The sequence below is a fragment of the Protopterus annectens genome, chromosome 7.part0 (assembly GCF_019279795.1).
Source record: "Protopterus annectens isolate FY-2018-M chromosome 7.part0, PAN1.0, whole genome shotgun sequence".
Lineage (NCBI taxonomy): Eukaryota > Metazoa > Chordata > Ceratodontiformes > Protopteridae > Protopterus > Protopterus annectens.
This window is the reverse complement of record NC_056739.1, coordinates 680,016,026-680,042,188: the sequence shown is the minus strand read 5'-3', so window position 1 is coordinate 680,042,188 and position 26,163 is coordinate 680,016,026.

Here is a 26,163-nt window from a genome sequence, read left to right as displayed (position 1 = left end):
AGCCAAACACACATAAACACATAGTCCAAAACTATCTGCTAAACTCTAGAAACACTTACCTTTAAGACAATCTTTTTCTCTCTCTCTATATCTCTTTCTCTCCCATTGAGAGTAATGAGAGAACTCCAACTTTTGGCTGAGTTAAGTAACGTGGCTGATGGTAAGCAGTTCTTTGAGTTGGCTGCATAAATCACTTACCACTCTTTCCAGACACTGAGATAATTACCATATGCCACGGGCCCTGATGTCTCATTAGCAATTGTGGTGGACCAGAGAGAAACAGCCTGCTGTGGAGCTGCACCTGTTAGTGGTAAGTATTTTTATAGGTCTGTCTTAGAATCGTGGACAGTTACCAAGAGTGGAAAGAAGGTTTTACATTTTTGAATCTTGGGCCTTGCAGAAGAAGTCAAATGTTGAAATTGACATTCTAGTGAAAATGAATGAAAGTCCTGTCGGGCAAACTGTGGATCATTGCTGCCATTACAGGGGAGACATTATCAGACTGAAGGATGCCTCGGATTTCATGATGCAAATTTTTTTTCAATAGTACTATGACAGATATGATGATGTATCAGGTAAATTAACGATGCCTTAATATTTTGGATAATGGTCAAAACAATGAAGCATTGTTTTTCATTTAAAAAAAATCTCCAGATAATTTATTGCATTTCTTGCCTGCTATTTTGTGAGGAATCATAGCACCTTTGGTATTACTTTTATTAATGAAACACAATGCACAGTTGATAGTTTTTAGACATTGGTTCTATCTGTTGATACATACTATTTATTTATTTTATTTTATTTATTTTACATTTGTTGACCAGGCTAGTCTAGCTGGAGATATTTCCATTTTCAGTAGAGGACCGGGGAGAAAAGCTCCACATACTTAATAATAATATAGAAAATACAAAGCAATAAGAGGCAATGCCACGCACCTTAGGAAGGAATTAACATAACATTGTACAGTAAACCATCAGGATTAACAAATTATGGTACATAACATTTATATAACATTTGTTGCCAGAGTAGTAATTTAAAGAAAGAGTGAGAAGTGAGGTTACAATCTAAAAGTAGAGTATTAGTCAGGGTTGCAGCAAGGGCATAACCAGTGGGTTTTTAGGTGATTTTTAAGATTATGTTTGAAGAGGGGAAAGGAGGAAATTGAGGTTAGGTTGGGTGGCAGCATGTTCCATTGCTTACCAGTGGTGATGGAGAACAAGGAGTCACCAGCCAAGTTGTTAGATTTGGGTATATAAGATAGGAGTTTATTAGAGGAGCGTAGGGAATGAAGATTATTATAGGGTGTTATAAGATTGTTTAGTGTAGGTGTGTTGTTAGGTAGGTAGAAGATTTTATGAGCAATTGTTAGTTGAGAGAGTAGCAGAGCATTTTGCAGTTCAAGCCAGTCTAGCTGATTTAGATTAATGCAGTGATGGGTTCTATAGGGCTTACTAGTTACAAACCTCGCAATACTGTTGTAGGCTTTGGTAAGTTTGTTGAGATTGTTTTGTTTTAAATTAGTATAAATGGGAGAAGCATAGAGGAGGGTAGAGAGTAAATGAGAATGGGCAACTGTAGTTCTTGCTTTAGGGGTAAGGAAGGGTCTTATCCTATACAAGGAGCCTAATTTTCTGTTAACGGACTTAATGGTGTTATTAATATGATTGTCAAAAGTGAGTTTATTGTCTATTGTAACTCCTAATAACTTACAGGTCAGCTCAGGTGATATAAGGGTTCCATTACTAGCTAGGATGGAGAAGTGTATGGGAGGGGTCTTGTTGTTAGGAGTAATCAGAAATAATTTGTTTTTTTTGGCATTCAAGAGTAGGCACCGGGTTTGGAACCAAAATATTATAGGTTCATAGGTTCATATGCTTATGCTAGGCTGTTGATCAGATTGTGTAAATTTCCCATTTTGTCAGCACCCTACTACACAGATCAACTACTATCTAATGTATTCTGCTTCAATGTAGGCTCAAAGGGCAGAACAGGGTTGAATTTGCCGATTCCCCTCAATTCATTCAGGTGACATCCAGACACAATCAGAGAGTTACCCTGTATTACCTTTAAGCCCATTCCATAAAACAGGGATTTTTCTATGAGAGAGGTATCTATCTCACTAGTAGGCCATACTTATGCTGCAGTACAAGTTTAAGGTTTTTGTTTTGTGTATGTCTAGTAGGCTGCATAGAACTGGATTCTTCAAGGCTTTGTGGGCTAGGCAAATATCCTCCCTCAAAAGTCTGTAAGAAACAGAGAAGAGAGAAAGCATTTTAATGTGGTCTAGGATGGCTTGAACTGCCAAGCCTACTGCAGTTCAACCAGCTAATAGTGGCACATAAAGTCCTTTACCAACCAGAAAATACACCTGCACTAAAAAATGTTATCAGCCCCTACACCAGCACCCAGTCACTGTGATCATCCACTAGACTCCTAGTTCAGACATACAAATCCAACTACTCAGCTGGGGACTCTCTCCCCTGGATTCAAGAATCCTCCGTGTAAGACTAAATAAGTCTGACTCAGAGGCTGCAGTTGAATGGTATGACATCAGTGTGCCATGAATATTCATGAGGGCACTCTGACTCTACCCCAAGTCTAACACGGACCGTGCAGGCAAGCAGGGGGCATGTCCGACTACCGAGCAGTGTAAAGGTCCACGCCCCTGCAAGTGTGTGAAATGCAAAATGTCAACACACAAGAGCGAGTCCACTCAAATGTCCATGTACTCAACACCACACTCCCTGACACTGTAAACTCCCAGCACAGTTATAAAAAGTAAAACATAAATTTTTTTTCTAATTCCCGATATAGCTGCCCGTATTTGCGCGTGTGTGCGCGGGTGTGCCCATTGCTTAGCTGCAGTTAGCAATCTCGACATGGAAGAGCATAATAAGTAATGTGTATGCAAATTGCACAAAATAGTAATAGCATAGTGGTAGAGCATTCACACAAAGAAAAGGCATTCACGGTTCGAGTCCCACCACTACCCTTCCTATTTTATGCTTAAAATGAGTATATGAAATAATTCCTGACATATATGATTAAACTTTTACTAAAAAGCATTGAAATGGCCTATGTATCAGTGAACAAAATGCGTATTTTTAAAGGAACCTGACATATAATTGTCCGCAGTTAAGCTACGCTTTACCCAGCGCAATATAATTGCCCGTAGTTAAGCAGCACTTTGGCCAGCGCAATATAGTTGCCCGTAGTTAAGTAGCGCTTTGCCAAGCACAATATAGTTGCCCATAGCTAAGTAGCGCTTTGCCCAGCGCAATATAGTTGCCCATAGCTAAATAGCACTTTACCCAGCACAATCGGTTTGCACGGAGGTGCGCGCCATGCCAACCAGCGCACCGTCGGGCAAAGTGGGGCAACGTCGAGCAAAGTTGCTTAAACACAGCCACACCCCCCTAACTTGTCTGGACAGTAGTAAAATAAAAAACAATGACAATATTCAAACCCAGGACACTGTGCACTATAATCTAAGTACTGACCCACTAAGCCACAACAGCTTAGGGTAAGTATCCACTGTTAACATATATATATATATATATATATATATACACATATATATATATATATATATATATATATATATATATATATGTATAAATAGTAGATTAACCATTGCTAAGCAGGTCTGCAGTCAGCTGAGAATGTTTAAAAATGGCTACTCCCAAAAAAGCCCGGGAATGTTGGCATATTTAAGCTCCATAGGCGGGAATAATCACCATAACTGATTGTAGCGCCCATCTGCAGTCAGAATGTCTGGTGCTGTTGAGGGTACTAACTTTAGAGCGCAATGCTGGGGTATCAAGGAGTCAAAATACATGGGCCAGTTCCAAGGGACGGAGTATAAGACAGAGGCTTGGAACCGGTTGGCTCATGAACTCACCAGTGCCACAGGCGTCCCTCAGACTGGTGAGCAGGTCCATCACCACCATGCAGACCTGAAGAGATGGAAGCAGGACCTTCTGAACCAATCTATCCAGGAGGCCCGTCATATGCAAGATACCCCACTACTAAGTAGGTAGCCATGTAATGCAGTATGTAAGACATGTTAATATAGTCTAAATAATGGATAGGTATGTCTCAATATCCCTTCATTTACTTCACAGCTGCAGGTGTCTGTGCAACGAATCAGCAAGCCTATGCAGATAGGCTGCTAAGGCTGCACCACCAGGCAGGTTAGTAATAACTCTGCATGTATTGTTATATAATATATGTGAGCGAGCATGACAAACGTGTTGTATCCCAATAATACAGCTATAAAATGCCCTGAATACATTCCCTGCATGTATTGTTATATAACATAAGTCAGAGAGCCAGAAATAGAGTGTATTAACCCAGCAATAAAGGTAAAATAAGTCTGGAATACTATTTCTGCATGTACTGTCATATAATATGTGAGCAAGCCTGGAAAAGAGTGTTGTAACCTATCAATAAAGGTATAATATGTCCTGAATAGGACTCCCGTATGCACTGTAATATCAAATAAAGGAGAGAGCCTGTAGAAAAGAGTGTTTAATGTAATTAATAAAGGTATAATACTTGGAGTGTGTCTGTGTCACTTACTTTGAAATGTTGTTGTACCCTTGCATTAAATAAATAGTACTGTTGTATTAAGTGCTGTCAACCCACAGTTGTGCAGTCTCATATCAAGTGGATGAATGAAGTGCCAGTAGCTGTGAAGCATATAACATTAATTCCCTGAATAAATTCTCTGCATGTACTGTTATATAACATAAGCCAGAGAGCCAGAAACAGAGTGTAGTAACCCATTAATAAAGATAAAATAAGTCTGGAATACTATCTCTGCATGTACTGTCATATGAAATAAGTGAGCAAGCCTGAAACAGTGTTGTAACCTATCAATAAAGGTATAATATGTCCTGAATAGGTCTTCTGTATGCACTGTAATATCAAATTAAGGAGACAGTCCGTAGAAAAGAGTGTTTAATGTGAATAATAAAGGTCTAATACTTTGAGTGTGTCTGCGTCAGTTACTTAGAAATGTTGTTGTACCCTTGCATTCAATAAATAGTACTGTTGTATTAAGTGCTGTCAACCCACAGTTGTGCAGTCTCATATAAAGTGGATGAAGGAAGTGCCAGTAGCTGTGAAGCATATAACAGTCCTCAACAGTTGTTAAATGGCTGTCATGCATAGGTAAATCTGGCACATGAGTTGCTTGTCAAGGTGTTCACCAGAAATGTGTGTGCTACATGAAATGTAGAGTTCTATAGAAAATTAAGTGAAAATGTCACGTGAACACATCCAGATATGTAGATACATCACTATATAAATAAAATACAAGTATGTAGCAGTAACATCTGCAGCTTGGACAGTTACTATGTCAGATATAGGTCAGGTATATAATGAACTAGCCAAACCCATTACACAATCTAATGCATGTTGCCTAGTGTAATAATACATGTAGGGGATATACACCTGCAGTCAATAGGAATGTAGAGTAGAGTAAAAGTACTAATAAGATGTTAATGGATGTTTCTTTTTACCCCTACTCCATGTGCATAAACAGTGCAATTCTACACTTCAATGGGTATGTGTAATCTCATAACATTTGTTGGGACATATGCCCTATTGTTCAATAAAAATCTGAATTTCCTTTGATGCATGTGCTCTGTTCAAACACCACAATCTTGGTGGCCTGTTGCCACCAATCATCCCTGCATGCTGTTGTAATGTCCACTGTTGTTCAATATATGCATGTGTTATGCTTGCTGTTCACCTGTTGTAACCCTGGTGCATTGGGTTAATGGGAATATTACTGCATGCTATTGTAACTAATTTGGAATGATGTTGTCTATGTTGTAATTAAACACACCTAATCACAGAACGTATGGGAAGGCCGGTCCCAGCGGACCCACCTGTCCCTCCTCAGCTGGCGATTGCACCAGGCACCAGCATGTCCGGTGCCCAGCCTGGGCTACCCTCCTCCATTGGTCCTGTGCCACCTTCAGGTGGAAGTGCTACAGGGGATGAGGCTCATCCCCCCTGCAAGCGTGGGCGGAGAAGGGCCACCTGTCACCCTCTGAAGGGTCCGGGTTGTGGTACGTAGGGAGATCCAGCATTTAGTCGCTGATCCCCTATGCCAGCTCAAAGTGAAAGTGTCATGACTCACGGGTGAGCATGTCCCTCCTACGCATCCCCCAGCACAGCGACCCTCGGGTCTGTAAAGGTTCAGTGGGGACTGCCCATGGGTGGGGATCTCAGTCCCACTGTTACCATGCATAGGCTCATGGGCTTGCGATTTCAAAACATCCGTCCCCGTCACTTGTGTTCACCCACCCCATGTGTCATACTCTGCTCCTGTATACGTCTTGTTTGTCTTGTCTGTTTACCTCCCCAACCTACCTCCCCAAATATACCTACTTCCTCTACCTCACTTTCCACTCTCACATGAAAAAAAAAAAAAGGGCAATCTGTACCCACAAAAATAAAGGACGCCCCATACATAGCTGCCCATTTCGCACACATGTCCGCTGGACATATAAACTGATAATTATAATTGGCAGTACAACATACTTTGTTGTCATCACCCCTCTCCCAGGGGTGGAAGGATTCAAATTTCCCTCAAAATTCATTGCATATGCACAGCTGTTGCTGCTAAAGAAATGGGCAGCTATGGACCTTCCCTACACCCATCCTGCACATCCCGAGCTTGTTTTCCTACTGTCTTTCCCTCTTTGTGCCCCCTTTTTCACCACTTTCCAATCTCTCAATTTTCTTTTCTTTCAAAGAAATTAGCGCGGGGGTTAGTGGGAGTAAGCACTTTTAAGCAGTAGTAAGTGGGTTTAAGCGAGTGCAGCATATGTGCGCTAAGCTTAGCATCGCTAAGAGTCACACAAACCTGTGCAAACCAACTTACAACTGCTTAAAAGTGCCTTAGTCACTCTATGTCAGGGCCCTTGTTCTGCTCAGCAGCAAAATAAAACACCTCTGCCAGTCTCGAACCCCAGACCTTAGGCACACTAGACTGCATGAAGTATCACTAAGCCACAGCAGATATACAATAACTTGGTGCTGAAATAAATATATCATGCATTACAATGAGTGAATGTAAAGGAAAAATAGGAAGGTCATAACACAAAGCTTGTTCTATGGATCTTTACTAGCAATAGTTGTGGAATTGCAATACGAGTGTGATGTGAGAAGCAGCCATTCAAGCAGCAAATAATGTTACAGAGACACTTTACAACCCCCACACAGTATCATAGCAGGACAAACAGTGGCATATCAGATTAGGGCAGAGGCCATACTTACTAACTGTGACTACTTTTCAGGGATGTCCCTGATTGTGAAACATATTTTAGCTGTGTCCCTCTGAATCCCTCTGAAAAGTACTGACATCAGTCAGAAAGGTGGGGTATTACACAATGAATACTGACAATAATAACAGTAGACACCGCTCGTACTTCATAAAAGGAGTACTAATCCATATGCACTGCTTCACTCAAGTCTACACTTACTGTCCCTATTATGTGTAAGGTGTACCTCACTTTTAACTACCTATCCCTGACTCCATGCAAAGATGTATCTGAGTGTTTAATAGGCCTGGCAGAGGCATAAACACACAGGCATATAAGCTATTCTGCTGTTACACACTCTACAAATAGCTTTGGTAGGACCTCCACAAGCATACCCTTATGTAGGAGTACAACACAGAAATACCAAAGGATGTAGCCATGTACTGGTAGCAACTGCCTGTAACAATGCCATTGTACCAGTCCTGAAAACACCTGTGAGTTGCACAGACAAAGAATAACAGTGTAACTTCTGGCTACCATCTGTATAGGTTCACAGTTGGGAACTATGCAGACAGACCACCTGCCTTGATAAACAAACAGGTACACACCAGTCCTTTAAGACCAGTAAGATAATATTCACACAGTAATACATAATGCTCTCTGTATGTAAGCACCCCTCCCCCACAATTAAAATATACTTGTGTGGTTATGGTCTACCAAGGGTGTAGGTAGGCATACTCAGTACTTGAATTGTCCAGTTGTCCTGAGTACCCTGTGCTAATATCAACAATAAAAAACACAAACCCTGCAGAAGTGAGTACATTAATATTCACAGTATAACAGTTCACAAACAGTTCATGTGCCAAAAGAATACTTTTCAATAACTACATTTGTATGGCAGTTAATTATATGATTACAAAAGAAACTCATAGTCACATAAATGTTGTGTAAGCATTTGTAGGGGTGAGTTAAACTCTACACTGATAGCTCTGTACTGGAAGTGGCAACAGTCAGGTCTGAGTACAACATGTACATCACTGTCTACACCTCTAGCTTCATTAATAAGATGTATATCAATCTTCTGACTTACACAACAGTGTCCACAGCAAACAAGCATGGCCCCACCCTGGAAATCAGAAAGTGCTACGCCTACATACTTTAGCAATTTATAGCATTGGGTTGCTATGTCAATGAGTACTGCAATTACCACACAGCAGGCTGTATGCATTTACCAAATGCTGGGCACCAATTGGTGCAGAGGGCATCACATGCACATGTGCAGATACCTATAAAAGCAGATTGTACTTGCTATCCCCACATGCAATCATTACATTGCATGTTTCAGCAACTGTAGAACTAACCAAAAAAAAAAAAAACTTAATTAAAAAACTTTACTTAATAAAAAAAAAAAAAAAAACTGTCAAAGCATACACAGACCGACCTGAAAGGGACAAACAGGTATGTAACAGATTTGTAGTTACTGGAAAGTAGTAGATGTTTATAAATAGTACTGTACATACTCTGAAACATGCATATGTGGCAGCAGTAGGTATGTATGCACTGATGCCATGCATAACCACTGCCATGGAGAAATTAGTGTGTAGCTGTGTGCAGTGGGACATAACTGTGATATATGTAGCTCAGCATTACATGTCCAACATCTGAACATGTTATCTATCGTCTGTACAGTACTGTGTATAATGGCAGTTTTGGGGAGTAGTGCAAACACCTATATAAACTTGGATGTGACAGAGTAAGACATGCATGATAGTCACATAATGTGTAGCTTAGCATTGGCAACTGCTGTACCAGGCTAGTATAGTAATGTAGCATTTGCAGCTATATATACTGCCTGTACTATTACTCTATGCGCACATGTGACAACTGTCCATGTTGTAGCAAGGCCCAACAGGTCATCCGTGAGGTGTACGGACTTACAACAGTGTGGACCCTGTGTGTGCATGGCACACACATATGGAGAGATATATATGTGTCTGATATATTAGCATCTGAACATGTGCATAGAGCAAGGGACATACTGCAACTTTGGTGAAGGGTGGACATTTATATGTTGGTGCAGATTGTTATGTGCATATTTAAATGTAGTTGTAGTGTGTGTCAAACAAGACAGCATAAAGTGCTGGCATATGACATGTGGTGTTTAAACGCCATGGGTATGATTTGTTAGGTTTGTAGTCTTCCGGATAGGGTGTCCTGCTATAGATACATGGGCTGAGAATACCTTCCATGCATTCTGCACAAGACTGTGCAATATAATTACATAACTGTATCCCTCTCACCCTTTGCATAATAGATATTCCCACCATGAAAGGTGGACTGTATATGTTCCTACATGTATATCTATATGTACACCAATGGATGTTCATATGTACGCTCAAGCTCAATGTTGTACATGTATTGCCATCCCTTTTGTTAGAAACCCTGTACCCATGAACTACCACATAGGTGGTAGTCTACTCAACACCGAATGTGTGATAAGAGACTACAGGACACAAGTGGACAGTAGTGTCCGTTTTTATAATCACAGTGCCACACTAGTCATGTAAAATGAGTACGTCCACATATCATTAGAAAAGGTGTGTCAGCCATGGAAAAAGAGGTCAGTGTTCCACTCTACTCATCAGTCATAACATCCATCATAGAGTACAATGGCCCTGTTGGTATGTACCTCAGAAGACATCTACAGCAACTGTAGACATTAAACACATACCTCACAAAGAGTATTACCTGACACAAACAGATGCCCTATGCAGACTGTCTTACAAAACCACAGCTACACTGTGTCACATACCACCTACACAGAGGCTACCTCTGCCTACCATACAAAGCTATGCCAAACCCACAGGTGTGGGACATGCTCCATATAAACAGATGAAACTCCATACAAGCTACACACTGTACTGATCCAAACCTTGTAACGTCAAAAAGAAAAACATGTTGGAGTGGTACATTATCATCTCAGACACATACCATACTCTGGAACTAACTACCTATCAATAGCAAATGAAGGTCCTCATTAGCAGTTGCCATGAATAATCATGATGATTGGATGTGAGATAGGAAATACAACCCGGGAATCACCTCTGTGGCTCTGCATGACAGGGGCACATGAACCTACATTACATGGGTGTTGAAGGGCAGGGTACCATATGTCTAGGCTTCCATAGGCCCTATGGATAGTAGCCTATTTGCTACCTAGGACCCGATACACACACGCATGCACTTGTTGCATTACTTGCTATGTAAGGTTGACTGTATGTGATGCAGAAAGTGTAGGCGAATATGTCAAAGATGTCTATATTTGTGATAGCCTAGTGGGAAACTGTGTATATCATGGTATGTAGTGTTGTAGCTGTAATCCCAGCAAAAGATACATATGCTATTGCTAGGCAGGAAAACCAGTATGGAATACGGTGTGATGTAGTCCCATGGTGTTGACTGCAGTGTGCCATTGTAAGCTAAAGCAGTACATGTATGCTTATTGATAGTAAACACTAGTGAATATAAATCCCGTATGAACTGTAGTACTACCTGAAGCTGTAGGCCTAAACAGCACAGTATGGTTTATATCCACATTGCTTGGAAACACTGTTTTGTTTGTTATCTGTAGTCCTCACACATTACATACCCCAGGCATGAGGTTTTGTAGGTGCTGACACACAGTACTGTATGGTACACAGGTAAAACTAATCTGGGTTGCAATACCTTTGTGTCTTGTATGTATGTCTGATGTGTGTGTGGGTATGCCTGTAACATGGCCTCAGTGGTATGTGTGTTACAGGGTATAAGTGCATATCTAGCAACATGTATAGTGTAGGTACAGCAGTATGCCACCTATAGAGATGAATGTACACATATGTTACTGAGGTGTTTGCTATTAACAAGTAGCGTGGTGTACTGGTAGTACTGTAACTGTACTTTACATTCATTTCAATGGATGACAAATGTCTGTATGCATTAGCTTCATATACACCTCCTGTGCCTAGGTGGTGCATTGTGTCGTATACAGTGTGCCATGTACTATTGTATAGTCTTACATACTAGTTTCACTTTGTTGCTGTGCAGAACATGGTTTGGTATATAGTATGAGCCAGGCACTGTCAGGCAGTTGTGGGCTGAGCAGTCATATGTGGTATTAAAAGTGTGTATCTACTGACAGCCAATAGGTTGCTATATATGGAATTTCAGTGATGTCTGTACTTTAGAATGTTAAGTGTGCCACATGACTTGCTCACAATTACTGTTTTATTGTCTTCCAGGGACATGTCTCACAACAGGAAACCCACATATTCCCCTGAGGAGGAGGAAGCCATTGCAGACGCCCTCATACACCATCACAACCTGCTGTTCTCCAGAACTAGCCAGGACCAGCATGGCCGCACTGCACTGTGGCAGGATGTTGTCCATCGGGTGAATGATGTAGGCAAGCATAACCAGACTTATGAGCAGGTACGCCATCACTGCAGTGATTTAATCAGACATGTCCGGCAGCATGCCTCCGATGTCCACAGACAACATCTTGCCACAGGTGGTGGTGCAGCAACACATCCCCCCTCACCAGAGTGGAAGAGCTGCTCCTCAGCGTGGTGGATCCTGGCCAACCAGTAAAACAGACCTGTGTCATCATGGAGGCCAGAGTCACCCAGCACGTTGATACAGAGCATGCAGGTAACATGGCATATGTGTAGACTACTGTTAGCTTAATTGTTAGAACATGCATTTATCAGATGTGTACTGTGTATTCAGAAGATGTGGAGCCTGGTGTCATGCAATACTGATAAACTGGGGCACAATCTGTATGCCTGTGACTGTCACCTCTTGTACTACTGTAAAATTGCAAACTCACAGCAGCAATGCCATAGTTGTTGACACTGACAAACTATCTCATATCCTTGCAGGTCCCTCTAATGTGACAACAAGACAGCAGACCCATGCTGGTGAGTGTTCTACATTTAATATAGCATATAACATGTGCATGTCATAGGAGAGTTGTAGGCCATATACACATGTTAAACTCCTACACATAGTGCATGCTCTGCATGTTCTCTGTGGGACTATGCACATCCCACTAACATGAGTAGCTGCCTCAAACACATGCAAGACACAGAGCATCCCAAACAATTGTGGTACACTGTAGTGGACATTGTATAGGCAGAGTCAATACACATGCACACAACATGCACCACTTTGTCATATGCAGTAAGTGTTAATATGATACACATGGTGTATGTAGACTCCCGCTGTAAGGTCATACTCCAGTATCCCAAATGTCATCAACACAGCACACATACTATACCTGAGGGGTAGAGGCCTATCATGGGGTGGTGTGACACGCCTGAACACACAACAGAGTCATGTTAAGCAATGCTCCCAGTTGAACACCTTACATACCCATGTAACAACTGGCTGTGAAATGGTTAATGTAGCCAAAGTGGTGCAGGTCAGGTACAGCAACATAGTTGCCAGTGTGACATACATTAGTGGCCTTGAGTGACCACATGATGCTGCCTGATGATGGCTCATGGTACTAAACTACATCCAGTTACAGTAACTACAGTACTACACATAGCATTCATTGCTATACACCTGACAGTTGTTTGCATCCGGCCATGGTATGTATACCTATGAGTGATGGTGCACAGGATATTGGATAGCGTTTCAGGCTTGCACTGCAATGTTGTGTCCATGTACACATTGTGTTCCAGGGTGAGGCCAATCATTGAACAACACACATGCATCAATGACATGTACACTGTTATCAACAAGGACTCTCCACACTCGCACTGCATGCTGTTGAGCAACACATATCCTACATGCTGACACGTGTGATAGGACTCTTTGGCTTGTGATACTGTACTCCACCATCAACTACTAATGAATATGTTCCATATTGCTGTTGTTTGTGTGTGTGTGTGTGTGTGTGTGTGTGTGTGTGTGTGTGTGTGTGTGTGTGTGTGTGTGTGTGTGTGTGTGTGTCAACTTGACTGAGTAGTGCATATGTGTGCATGTGTGCATGTATGCTTGTGTTCATGTGTGCATGTGTGCATGTGTGCATGTGTTCATGTGTTCATGTGCTCATGTGCTTGTGTGCTCATGTGCTCATGTGTGCATGTGTGCATGTGTGCATGTGTTCATGTGTGCATGTGCGCATGTGTTCATGTGTGCATGTATGCATGTGTGCATGTGCTCATGTGTTCATGTGTTCATGTGTGCATGTGTGCATGTGTGCATGTGTTCATGTGTGCATGTGTTCATGTGTTCATGTGTGCATGTGTTCATGTGCTCATGTGTGCATGTGTGCATGTGTGCTAACATCCTGTACAGATGGTAAAGTGTGTTTCCTGTCTCCCTCTCACAGGTGCTGAGGTATTGTTGGATGAGTGCAGCAGGGAACTTGATGTCACTGCCACAAACAGTGGGCATGATGATACGTGTGTTGTGGCACAGGCAAGTTTGACAGGGTCTGCCGTTGGTCCGCCAATCGACAGTACACAGCTTTCCACCCCATCTATGTGCACATACATACTGCCAATACATCTCTCAACACCAATGGCCTTAGCTGAGGAACAGCATACAGTAGGCATTGACTGGGATAGTGTGGTATCTATGGCACATGCAACCCCTCACAGCAGCCATGCCCAGACACCTGGAATGGTACCACATAAGCATATGTCCAGGGGTTCTCGTGGGAGCACTGCTGGTCATAATGTTCCTGGCAGACGTAGCCCCACATGTCTCACAACCTCAGGTATGTTCCGGGCTGTAATGCAGGCACAGGCACGTATGGAATGGTACACCAGGCAGGGACTAAGGGTGCAGAGGGCTCATAACACCGCTATCAATGACAGTATCCGTGACCTTGCCGGTACCATCCATAATTACACCGAGGTCATTGATAGACATTGGGGGGAGACACTAGATGTCCTCCGCAATGTAATGTCCATGTGCCAGGGCAGTGCAGGACATATGAGACATCGACGTGGATGTATGCCAGCAACATCATCGGCTGGCAGTCATTGTGAATGACACACAAGTCGCAGCCGCTCCCGTAGTGGCAGTACCAGCCCCAGCAATGCTGGGGCTGGGCTGTCAGTAGACCATCCTAGATGACCACATGCACGTGGCTCTGGCCAGTCCCAGCAGGGACATGGGTCCAGTTGACATCCTTCTGCCTCTGATGATAGTACCCAGTCTGGCTTAGTACCCGATACTGTCCGTGTCACCCCTGACAGGCACAGGTACTGTGTCCTTGGCCGGAGACAGTGATTTGTACAGCCTGGCAGGTAGAGTCTATGGCTGTCCCACAACCTCCTAAATTTGGCAGCCATAAGGGGGAACTGTGTGCATGCAGACACACACACATAAACCCAACACCTGGGGCTAACACATACATACACACATTACACGAACACTGACCCATACTGTACTGTTTTCCCACACACACACACACACACACACACACACACACACACACACACACACACACACACACACACATGTTGATTGGATGGGTCATTGTCAGGCTCTGGCAAACCAATAACACACCCTGCGCATATGATGAAACTGTGCCACCTCCTTTCATCTGTGACATTGATGCAGGAACAGGATAACATGGTGCTGATGCACAGGGTGACCTCATAGCAGTGTAGCAATGTTAGCATGTTGTCAACAGTAAAGTGTAATGATATCCTTGTAGGTATATCTGAGCAGGCATGATGCATCAAAGCTATGATTATCAATGTAGTATTGTTTACAACACTGTTAATTCCAAACATGGATTGTTCTCCCATGTGACACTTGGCTGATGTGTGTAGTACTGGCAGCATGTGTTGGTGAGTGGATGGTATGTGTGTGATGTGTGCAGTACAGATTTGCAGGTGTACATTTGTGAACATGGTGGAGGTGCACTGTCTGCATGTACGTGCATGGTGGACACATGGGAAGGGTGACATGCCCTGTATTACACAGTGTTAACACTTCATATTTTCTATTGGTGGCCAGTATGCATTTTACTACACATATGTTGCAACTTGGGTACAGATGTGTGTGTGACATGGTTTGACACTATGCTGTGGGTGATACTGTTAATATAGGTCATTGGTTTGCATTCTGGTAGTGTACATAACCTCCACAGCCTGATTTTAAATAATCGTTAGATGATGTCTTGACAACTGACAGCTGTAGGATATACACAGTAGCATTTGAATCCATCTAGTACTATACTATACCAGTTAACAGTGGTATTGACCACCACACATTCCCGTGACCACTCCTGTTTGACATGTGGCCATCCTAGGTACATGCAGACACACTAGGGATATGTCCGTCCACATCTGGTAATGCATACAGTGGCCTACAATGCATTCTCCAGATTAGACACTTATCCTCCACAAGGGTATCATACAGACAGATACCAGTTGACCAACCCATGCTGTGAAGCTCTAAGACAACTATAGCATATTCATCCACATTTACTATACATAGTATGCTGACAGCACCACATTGGTAGTAGCCGACAACATGTAGCAGGGGTACCGATGTGTACATACAGCCACATGTGATGTCATCTGTCCTTTGATATTCACATTCCCAAAGGTATGCTGATATCCCTCAGTGTATCACATAAGCAATAAGGTGTCTGTATGCATATCCACAGAGTTGTTGTACACCTATAATGAATGCACATTATTGACAGACTGTGTTGTGTTTGAACATGTCTGGAATGTGCCCAAGGCATGAACCCTCACACTATTCTATAGAAACTGTCATATGTGTGTGTGTGACACAGATGACCTAGGGCACAGATTACTACAGTGGCTGGCCTTAACACATATGTGACCTACGGTCTGAGAAGTAGCAGCACCAACTGTCAATGGTAACAGATGTATTTGTGTAGAAAGCAGGCTTTGCCACACAGTTATCAATTGAGGTCACATGTACATTTGTGTATTTGCCACACAGATACCTGAAGTATGCAATGCACATACTGTTGTTTTACTGATATGTCATACAGTAGTAAAAGCAAAAATCACAACACATTGATCAACAGTGTCACACACATAGACTCAGCAATTGCAGGATTCAAACCCCTACCAAACTATGTTATGATACTAGCCAGATAAGCATTTACATGACACGTTATATGCTCTAATAGAAGCTTTCTTTTCCACTGCTGTATTTCTGGGCTACTGACATCAACAGACCTGGCAAAGAGGAATTTACCTCTTTTAATGTGTTTTTACAGTCTCCAAAAAGGCCACTCCTCTCATAAGAAATGGTACACCCATACACCCCGCAATTGTAAGATTCAAACTCCTACCTAACTATGTTATGATACTAGAGAGATACACATTAACACAATGCGCTATATGCTTTATTGGGTGCTTTCATTTCCACTGCTGTATTTGTGGGATACTGGCATCCTCAGACTTGCCAAAGAGGAATTCAGCTCTTTTAATGTGTTTTCACAGTCTCCAAAAAGGCCACTACTCTCAAAGGAAATCACACCCACCACCCCCCACATTCAACAATTGCAGGTTTCAAGCCCCTACCTAACTATGTTATGATACTAAAGAGATACGCATTAACACGATGTGCTATATGCTTTACTGTGTGTTTGCCTTTCCACTGCTGTATTTGTGGAATACTGACATCATCAGACTTGCCAAAGAGGAATTTAGCTCTTTTAATGTGTTTTCACAGTCTCCAAAAAGGCCACTCCTCTCAAAGGAAATCACGCACACACATATCACCCCCCCACACACACAGCAATTGCAGGATTCAAACCCCTACCTAATTACGCTATGATACTAGAGAGAAACACATTAACACAACACGCTATATGCTTTATTGGGTGATTTTATTTCCAGTTCTGTATTTGTGGGATACTGACATCATCAGACTTGCCAATGAGGAATTTAGCTCTTTTAATGTGTTGTCACAGTCTCCAAAAAGGACACTCCTCTCAAAGGAAATCATATATCATCCCCCACACTCAGTAATTCCAGGATTCAAACTCCTATTTAACTAAGTTATGAAACTAAACAGATGCGCATTAACACGATGCGCTATATGCTTTACTGGGTGCTTTCGTTTCCACTGCTGTATTTGTGGGATACTGACATTATCAAACTTGCCAAAGAGGAATTTAGCTCTTTTAATGTGTTTTCACAGTCTCCAAAAAGGCCACTTCTCTCAAAGGAAATCACACATACACAACCCCCCCACACACACAGAAATTGCAGGATTCAAACCCCTACTTAACTACGTTATGATACTAGAAAGATATGCATTAACACGCCAAACTATATACTTTATTGGGAGTTTTTATTTCAACTGCTGTATTTGTGGGATACTGACATCATCAGACTGGACATGGTAATGTGTGTGCACTTTGTTTTATGCAATCCCAGGAATGAACCATGTGGGTCAGCAGGTATTAACAGCTTGAACAGGACTCCACAATTCTTTGCTTGTGTGATCTATCTGTGGACAGATTGTCATTCCTTCATATGACATTACATATTTATGCGCAGATTGTTGATTTTGTGGATACAACATGTGTCTGGGATGTTGATAAAGGGCTATTCAAAGTCTATGTGGGACGTGTGTAGCTCCTTTCAGTGATGTATGTCCTGGGTGGCTGCCTTGTAAACAGTTTGGCAGGTTTGGGAAACATGATCTGCCCATGAACATACCACAGTTGGTAGGGTTGTGTGTTTGTCGGCTTCCAATAGCTCTGTTTATGACTTCAATCATGATGGACTCCATGGCCTTGCAGTTCAGACTTTATAGGCTTATAGGACTATAGTTCCCATGGTGTGTTGTGCACCAACACTTGTGGGGTGTGTCATATGTTGCTGTAAGACATTCAATAGTTTCAGATCCTGTAGAGAGTGTGAGGATCAACAGACTGTTCAGGTGCAGGGACTGTTTGTTCTGTAGTTCAGTTATGACACATATAGGTAAACAATGTAATCCAATTGATGCCATGTTTTCGGCTTTGGGAGGAGCTGTTTATCTATTCTACATGTGATATCTCCTGGTATGATGATAGGGCCTTTTGTCAATGGGAGGTGGGTATGTATGTATGTATGGGCCTGTCTGACAGGATGTCGGCATTGTCAGTCAGGTACAGTTGGCCCTGACTCAGGACATATATGACTGTACCTTGCTATTTATGGCATAGCTGGAGTATTTAGTATTGAGAAAGGGTTCATACCCGAAAGCTTTGCGTTATAAAGTGATTTGTTCTCAGCATTCCTTGTGTGATTTTGGATCTTTTTGCAGTTTGTTTTTCTACCAATAGCTGGAGGAGGTGTCATGGTTCTGTCTGGACTCCTTCGCAGATACTCTTTCCAAAACACTGACAAACTTGACCACTAAACCCATGTTATACTCTTTTACACACTTAACACCCTACTGATCCTTTGTGATCAGTCAACAGAGTATGTCATCATAATATGCTGGCATGTCCAAAGGTCGGTTTTGTGTGCACTATCCAGTCCAGCTGATGAATATAGATGTTTTGACACTATGTTACAACTGCCTTGTGTACACAGACAACCCTCTCCTCCTCCCAACAAACTCAGATATATGTGAGAGATGCGACTATATGGACAAACAGGAGTCTGAGCTCTCTCGACCCGTGACTGGCACAGTCTATCAGGTGGTGAAGGTAAACACACACACCACATATCCAGTCTCACATAGACCTATAGCGACAGCAAACAAAATGCATTAACACACAAAAACATACTTGGAGGCTCTAAATAAACTCTGCCTAAGCAGCAGAGACATCCATAGCAGACACCCAAACAACCGCCACCCCACAACAATACCCACATATCACATAGTTCACAAAGTCAGTGTGCCACACAGTCACTGCCCTTTGGGCTAAACAACACACCTAGTACACTTGTAATAGGTGACTCTTATTGTCAGACACACTGACGTCCCACTCACCAGGCTGAACAAGGAGAAGGTCACTTTGAGCTGTCTGTCGGGTGCCAGGATCCCCCACATAACACATGCACTCAGGTCACTCCAAAGTAAGTACAAATATGGCTCCATCATTGTCCATGCTGGTGTGAATAACCTCAGACATTCCTCCCTGGACTACATGACAAGAGACATAGAGGAGCTCTCTGGTCATGTAGCCCAGGCCAGTATGACCCTGACCTTGTGTAGCATCTTACCCTCACCAAGAATGATGTCACAGTATACAGACAAACTGATAACTTTTAACAGTTGGCTAACATATTGGCATCATTCAAAGGGGATCCAGTGTCTGTCAGCCTGGGATGACATGCTCGGCATGCCACGTAGATTCGCTATGGACAGCTTGCACCTGTCACCCCTAGACTTTCGAATACTGGCTAAGACTCTTGCCACCTCCATAGTGGCTTTTTTACGCGAAGCTCAAAAGACAAACCCACCTCCATAGACGTTACAAGGTAAAAGAAACTAAGGGTAATGCTGCTCAACACCAGATGTCTAACCCTCAAAATGCATGCACTCAGGACTCTCCTCAGTATGGAGAATGTTGATATCTGTGCAGTAACAGACCCTGGTTCAGGCTCCCGAAAGCACACCAGCACTACCAGGTTATACTTCATACCATGCTTTTCGGCCACAAGACTCACACCGGCCACCAAAAATAGGGGGATTATCCATATACATCACAGATGCATACACCTCCAGGTTAGTAGCACTGCATGAAGCATCAGAGACCATACACGTGCAACTAACAGTGGGCAAGCAAAACTGCCTTTCAGTTTGTAGCCTGTTACAGACCACCGTCCCGAACTCAGGAACACCATTCGGTATTCCTGGGAACACTGGAGAATATGAAGGTCTCTCCAAACACCATTATATTGTGTGACTTCAACTACCCAAACATAGATTGGGAATACTACTCAAGCCCCAACACCCTCACACAACAGTTGCTAGAATTTATAAACTCAAATGCTATGGCACAACTGGTCACCACACCCACAAGAGGGGAAAACATATTGGACATGATCATCACCAACATGGGGACTCTATGTTCCACACCAGAGGTATACCCCTCATTGGTTAGGTCAGACCATACATTTATCTCACTGGACATCCATATCCTCTCCCCACCACCATCCTAGGTAATCTTGGTGAAGAACTGCTCAAACGCAAACGTCACACTTCTCCAAACCAAGGTGGTATCCTTCAAAGACCCTGGGACAGTGGTAATTATGGCCCAGACCACTGAATCCTTTACAAACGCATTGTATGGACACCTACTGGAATGCATGGATTGTGCTATCCCAAATAACAACAGGACTCACTCCTCCAAAGGCAGGGGACCTGTCTGGTGGACCCCGGCCATTAATAAGCTATACAACGGGAGGAGGAGGCTACTACATGATAGAGCACAATCCCATGAAGGGAAGGCATCTCTGATCAGTACTAGCAAAAAGCTACGATCACTCATGAATTCATCTAAGGCCCGCTTATAACGGAAACTTGCACCAGACACTAAGGACAATCACAAGGCCTTCTTTAGTTATGTCAGGGACCTGGGTGGAAACTCCCAGATATGCTGTGAGTTACTGCATAATGACACAACATACACTGAACACACAGACATTGGCAACATCCTGCAAAACAGGTTCAGTGCACATGTCTCCCCCCATCCCTACTTATGAGCAAATGTCCATCCCAACAGAGTGTAGCCTCCATGACATCACAGATGAACAGGTGAGTGCTGCCCTCTCCAAAGCAAACAACACAGCATCAATGGTACCGGACAGTGTCCCAGCCTGCGTCTTACACGAGCTTCATGACGAACGTAACCCTCACATTAAGTCACTGTTCAATATCACAGTTACTACAGGATATGTACCCAAGGAATGGCATACAGCAACAGTGGTCCCACTCCACAGAGGTGGTGCCACTATGGACCCCGGACAATATCGCCCTATAGGTCTAACTAGCCTGGTCTGCAAAGCTATGGAGCGTATCATCATGTAACTCATACACATGGACAGCAGGAACCTACAGACACTGGATCCTACACAATTTGGCTTTGTTGTGGGCAGATCTTGCCTCTTGAACATGTTTGACTTCTTTAAGCAGTTACCAGGTCCATAGAAGTGGAGAGGGTTGTCCACACAGCCTACCTGGACCTCGCTAAACATTTCAAGACAATACCCCACTCGGACATTATACATAAGCTCACCAGCTTCAATATCGACACATATGTCACAAGATGGATTGCTAACTGGATCAGGGATAGCACCCACATGGTCAGTATTGCAGGTGCCATGTCTAACTATACTCCAGTTACAAGTTGCATCCCACAAGACTCAGTCCTGGGACCTCTCTTGTTCAGTATATATTTCTCTGACGTACAGGCTAACACAGGAGGAATATGGCTGACCATGTTCGCAGATGACTGCAAACTGGGTGCCATAGTCAACTCTCCAGCTGGCACAAGCATCCTCAAAAAGGGTCTCACAGAGATGGATAACTGGTGCCAGAGCCATGGCCTACAGCTAAATAACATTAGATGCATAGTCATCCCCTTTGGGAATAACAACGTGCCCACACATTACCACATAGGTGGTCATCCATTACATACGGTAGGTGTTATTAGAGATTTGGGGACACGAGTGGTTAGTACTCTCACCTTTGACAATCACGGTGCCAAACTGGTTAGACAGACCTTCTATATAGCCCACATTATCCCATAAGGTTTCACATCTAGATCAAGTGAGGTAATTGTGCCCCTATACTCATCAGGCCATGCTTGGATACAATGCCCCATTTGGGATGTACCTTGCCCAACACCTGCAGCAACTGTGATGGCCCTAAAAGTACCTCACCAAGTAGATCTAGGGACTCACACATATGCCCTGCGCAGTTTGGCTAAAGTAACTCCAGCTCTACTCATTCACTTACCGCCTACTTGGATGCGATCTGTGCCTGTTGTTTAAAGCCATGTCCAAACCAGAATTAGTGGACATCCTCCACCTCAGGATATCTGAATCCCTTAGAGCTACACACTCCAGAGACATAAACCTCAACACAGATATTAATAGGACATGCTGGAGGGACAGATTCCTATCCCAGAGGCTCCACCTACTCTGGGATGAGATCCCAGTCCCGCATACGCAGAGACCCCACTGACCACCTACAGGAGACATCCTGACAAGTGCATGGATGATCATATGTTTACCCTGGGATGTCTTCTGGGCCCCTGCTAGACAGAGGCACAATAAACTAAATGAAAATGGGCTATCTTGTGTGACCTACTATTCACAGGCACAGTCTACTAATCGAACAGGGTTGCGAAAGCCAAACTCACTCTGGCTATGCTTATACATGCCCTAGGGCAGATAGCATAGTATCAACCTCTGTACCTATGATAATGTTCAGGGTGCACATTGTTTATTGATGATACTGATTGCAGGTTTTGTTTCTTCTTTGCTTTCCCACTGTCTATGAACAACCTGAGTATCAGCAGAACATATTTGATTATGACGGGGTTCCACTATGCTATATATGTGTCTATTGTCATATAACTGTGTGCGCAAGGCAGATTGGTGAATAGTGAGAGGTTCCTGGGTTAACACATGCAACTGCTGGATATGTGTAGCCCATGTCTGTACTTAGACATGGCCTAAGTGTGTGAGCATGCCCAGTTCATCCTTTCAGTGTTTTGTTGCCTGACATTTGTCTTATTTATTCAAGTGTGTGAGCATGCCCAGTGTGAACTTTCAGTATGTTGCTTTCTGAGGTCCATTACATTTGTTGATGTGTGTGAACATGACCAATATCAACATTTAAACTATATGTGTGTTGAAAATCAGGTTCTATTCTTACTGCAGGGCTCACCTTTGTGTTATACCTCGACAGGGATTATGCTGTGCCTGCAGGGTTTCAATGAGATACCTTGCATAAACTTATCAACATTTCTTCATACAGGCTGACCACTGAAATGCTGTCATGGTTTAGTGGTTCAGTGCTATGCCTATAGTGCACAGTATCCTGGGTTCGAGGAGTGTCACTGCATCATACTTTCATACTGGGCAGACCAGACTGCTTAAGGAACAGTAAAGCAAATATGACCATATTTACCTGCTTTTGCTCAACTATGCCCAACTTTGACCAGACTTGAACAACATTTCTCAATGTTAACCAACATTGTGAACATTGCCCAATATTGCTCAACATTGCCCAAAGTTGTGCTACATAGTGTGTGCAATTTTGTTTACATATAGTAAATAGTGGTGACAGCTGTTTAGCACTGCTTTATATTGCTTAACACATGACAATCATGCCTCAGGTGGTGCTGCAGGGCTGCCTATGTCGGATGCACATATTACACTCCCTATACATGTTTGTTGACAGGTAGTGTCAGGTTGGGCATCCCTTTTACTATATGTGCAAGTCAGAGAGAGGTATCATTTCCAGGGTTCCTAGTGAGCCAGTGTATATGCTATGTGTTGCCTCTTTGCCAAGGCCAAAACATACTGGGTACACCTCCTTCTGCCTACTGGGGCAGGCTCAGGTTGTTCCTCCTCTGAGTCATGCTCTGCCTGTGATGGCCTTGGCAATGGTGGGGGGCTGTTTGGCCTGGACCTATGCTGCTGCTGCTGCAGCTGTTTTCGCAGGATCATATTATGTAGCATAGCACATACCATGACTATTTGGGTACATGTAGTTGGTAAGTACTGCAAGGCTCCACCAGATGTGTCCAGGCAACGGAATCGTGACTTGAGCATCCCAAACACACACTCGATTGCATTTCGTGTTTGTGTGTGTGCCTCATTATGGCATTCCTGTTCAGGTGTGTGTGCATTTCTGATGGTTGTCATCAGCCACAGCTCGAGTGCATATCCAGCATCCCCCACTAGGTGACCATGAGGGATGTCCCCACTGGCAAATGTCTGGTACAGCTGTGTCAGATGCCAGATATGGGAATCATGGTAGCTTCCACAGCAGCCAGCACACACATTCATTATTATGCCCTGGGCATCACACACGACCTGGCAGTTAATGGAGGAGAAACCCTTGCAGTTATAGTAGACCCTACCCTGATCACCAGCTGGTGCTTTGATGTGTATGTGCGTGCAGTCTATTGCACCCACTACCTCAGGGTATTCTGCTATTTGCTGGAAAAGATGCATCTTGCTGGCCAATACCTCATGCAAATTGAGGAAATATACATGATCACCGACATGTGCTAACATGGCATTCAGGAACTGGTGCAGTACCCTGGATGCTGATGCCTGCGAAATCCCCATCATATCACCAGTTGGTCTCTGGAAGGTACCTGTTACTAGTAGTCTTAGGCCAACACATACCTTGGTTTCCACTGGGATGGGTTCCCCTCTGTTGGCTCTGTGTGTGAGGCATGGCCTGCACAGCTCAACAATTTGCTGCATGAGGTCTCTGTCCACTCTGTAGCACTCCACTATCTCCAGCTCATGTAGCCACTGGTAGGTTACCCTGGGCCAGTACACTCTTCTCCGTCTCCTCACTGTGGTTTGCTCAGCAGCATTCGCATTGTCACCACCCTCAGCATGTTGCATATGTCGCCTTATAACAGCAATGGCAGCCCCTAACATTTCTTTGTCTCAGTAAAGCTTTTTAAGTTTTCACTTCTATTAGCTTACTGCAGTGTTGCAGTGTCTCTGAGAAAAACATAGTGGAAAGTTGTTTGCTGAGTTTTAAGTTCTGGGCTGGGCTGGGCTAGTGTACTGCCTGTGTAATTGCCTGATTCTGATTGTTTTCACCTGCTAGCTCTGCTAGTACTCCCTGGTTAACTTCCTACTATTTGTTGTGCTTCCTTTTCCCTTTCTGTTTCCTCAGGGGGGCAGCGCTGCGCACACAAGCGCAAACACGTGCACACCAGCTCACACGCATCCACACATGCTTACATGGATTAAAACTGGCTTACTCTTGCTAAAATGCATGCACACAGGTGCAAATGTGCTTACACAACTTTAAACGACCTTACACATGCTTACTCCGGCTTACACGTGCGCACACAGGTGCACACGCATGCACACAATCTTACTCAGATGTACAGGCGTGCACACACGTGCAAACATGTTGCAATCACTTCTACAAGAAACTTTGGTGTTATCCACGGCATACACCTTCCATTTCATCCCTTTAGCTAGGGTACCTGTTGACACACCTCTTCCAGAGTTGAGTAACTGACAGCAAACACATGCCACTCTGCTCCAATGAGCTTCACTTCTTTCATACATACCCCCCTCGTGATGTCACCTACCTTCTACTCTGATACTCCCCTTATCCTACTCCTACACTCTACTGACTGTGCTCTTTTGCTAGGTAAACTTGGGATTCACTATCCTTACCCTCATTTGCATAGGATTGACTACTAATGCTTGGTTACATCTCTTAGACTGAGCTTCCCCCCTTAGCAACCTCTACTCGGTAGCCATGTTGTCTTCGGACTGCCATTCCCTTGCATTGTATATTATGCATTGCAATAAAATCCACATTTGTGGATTTTAATTTTTGGTTTTCTGTTTTTTTCAGTGCAGCGCATTTGCACGGTGCTACACTATGCTTAAACATCATCGATCGGGATAAAAAAAAATACTTTTATTTTTATTTTGCATCAGTGAACATTGCCAATGGCCATGTTTTTGGCTATTGTCAAGCTTCCTCAACTGCATGCATTCTTTTTTTGGAGCTGTCACTGATCTGTTTTGCTATTTGCAGAACCGTGCTCAGTTGTCAACAGAGTACATTTCTGCAAATAACACTACTCTTACTTGGACAGGTTCAGGTTTCCTGGATCACAAATTTACCTCATTTGCATAGCTTTCACATGCAACTGAGGTAATTT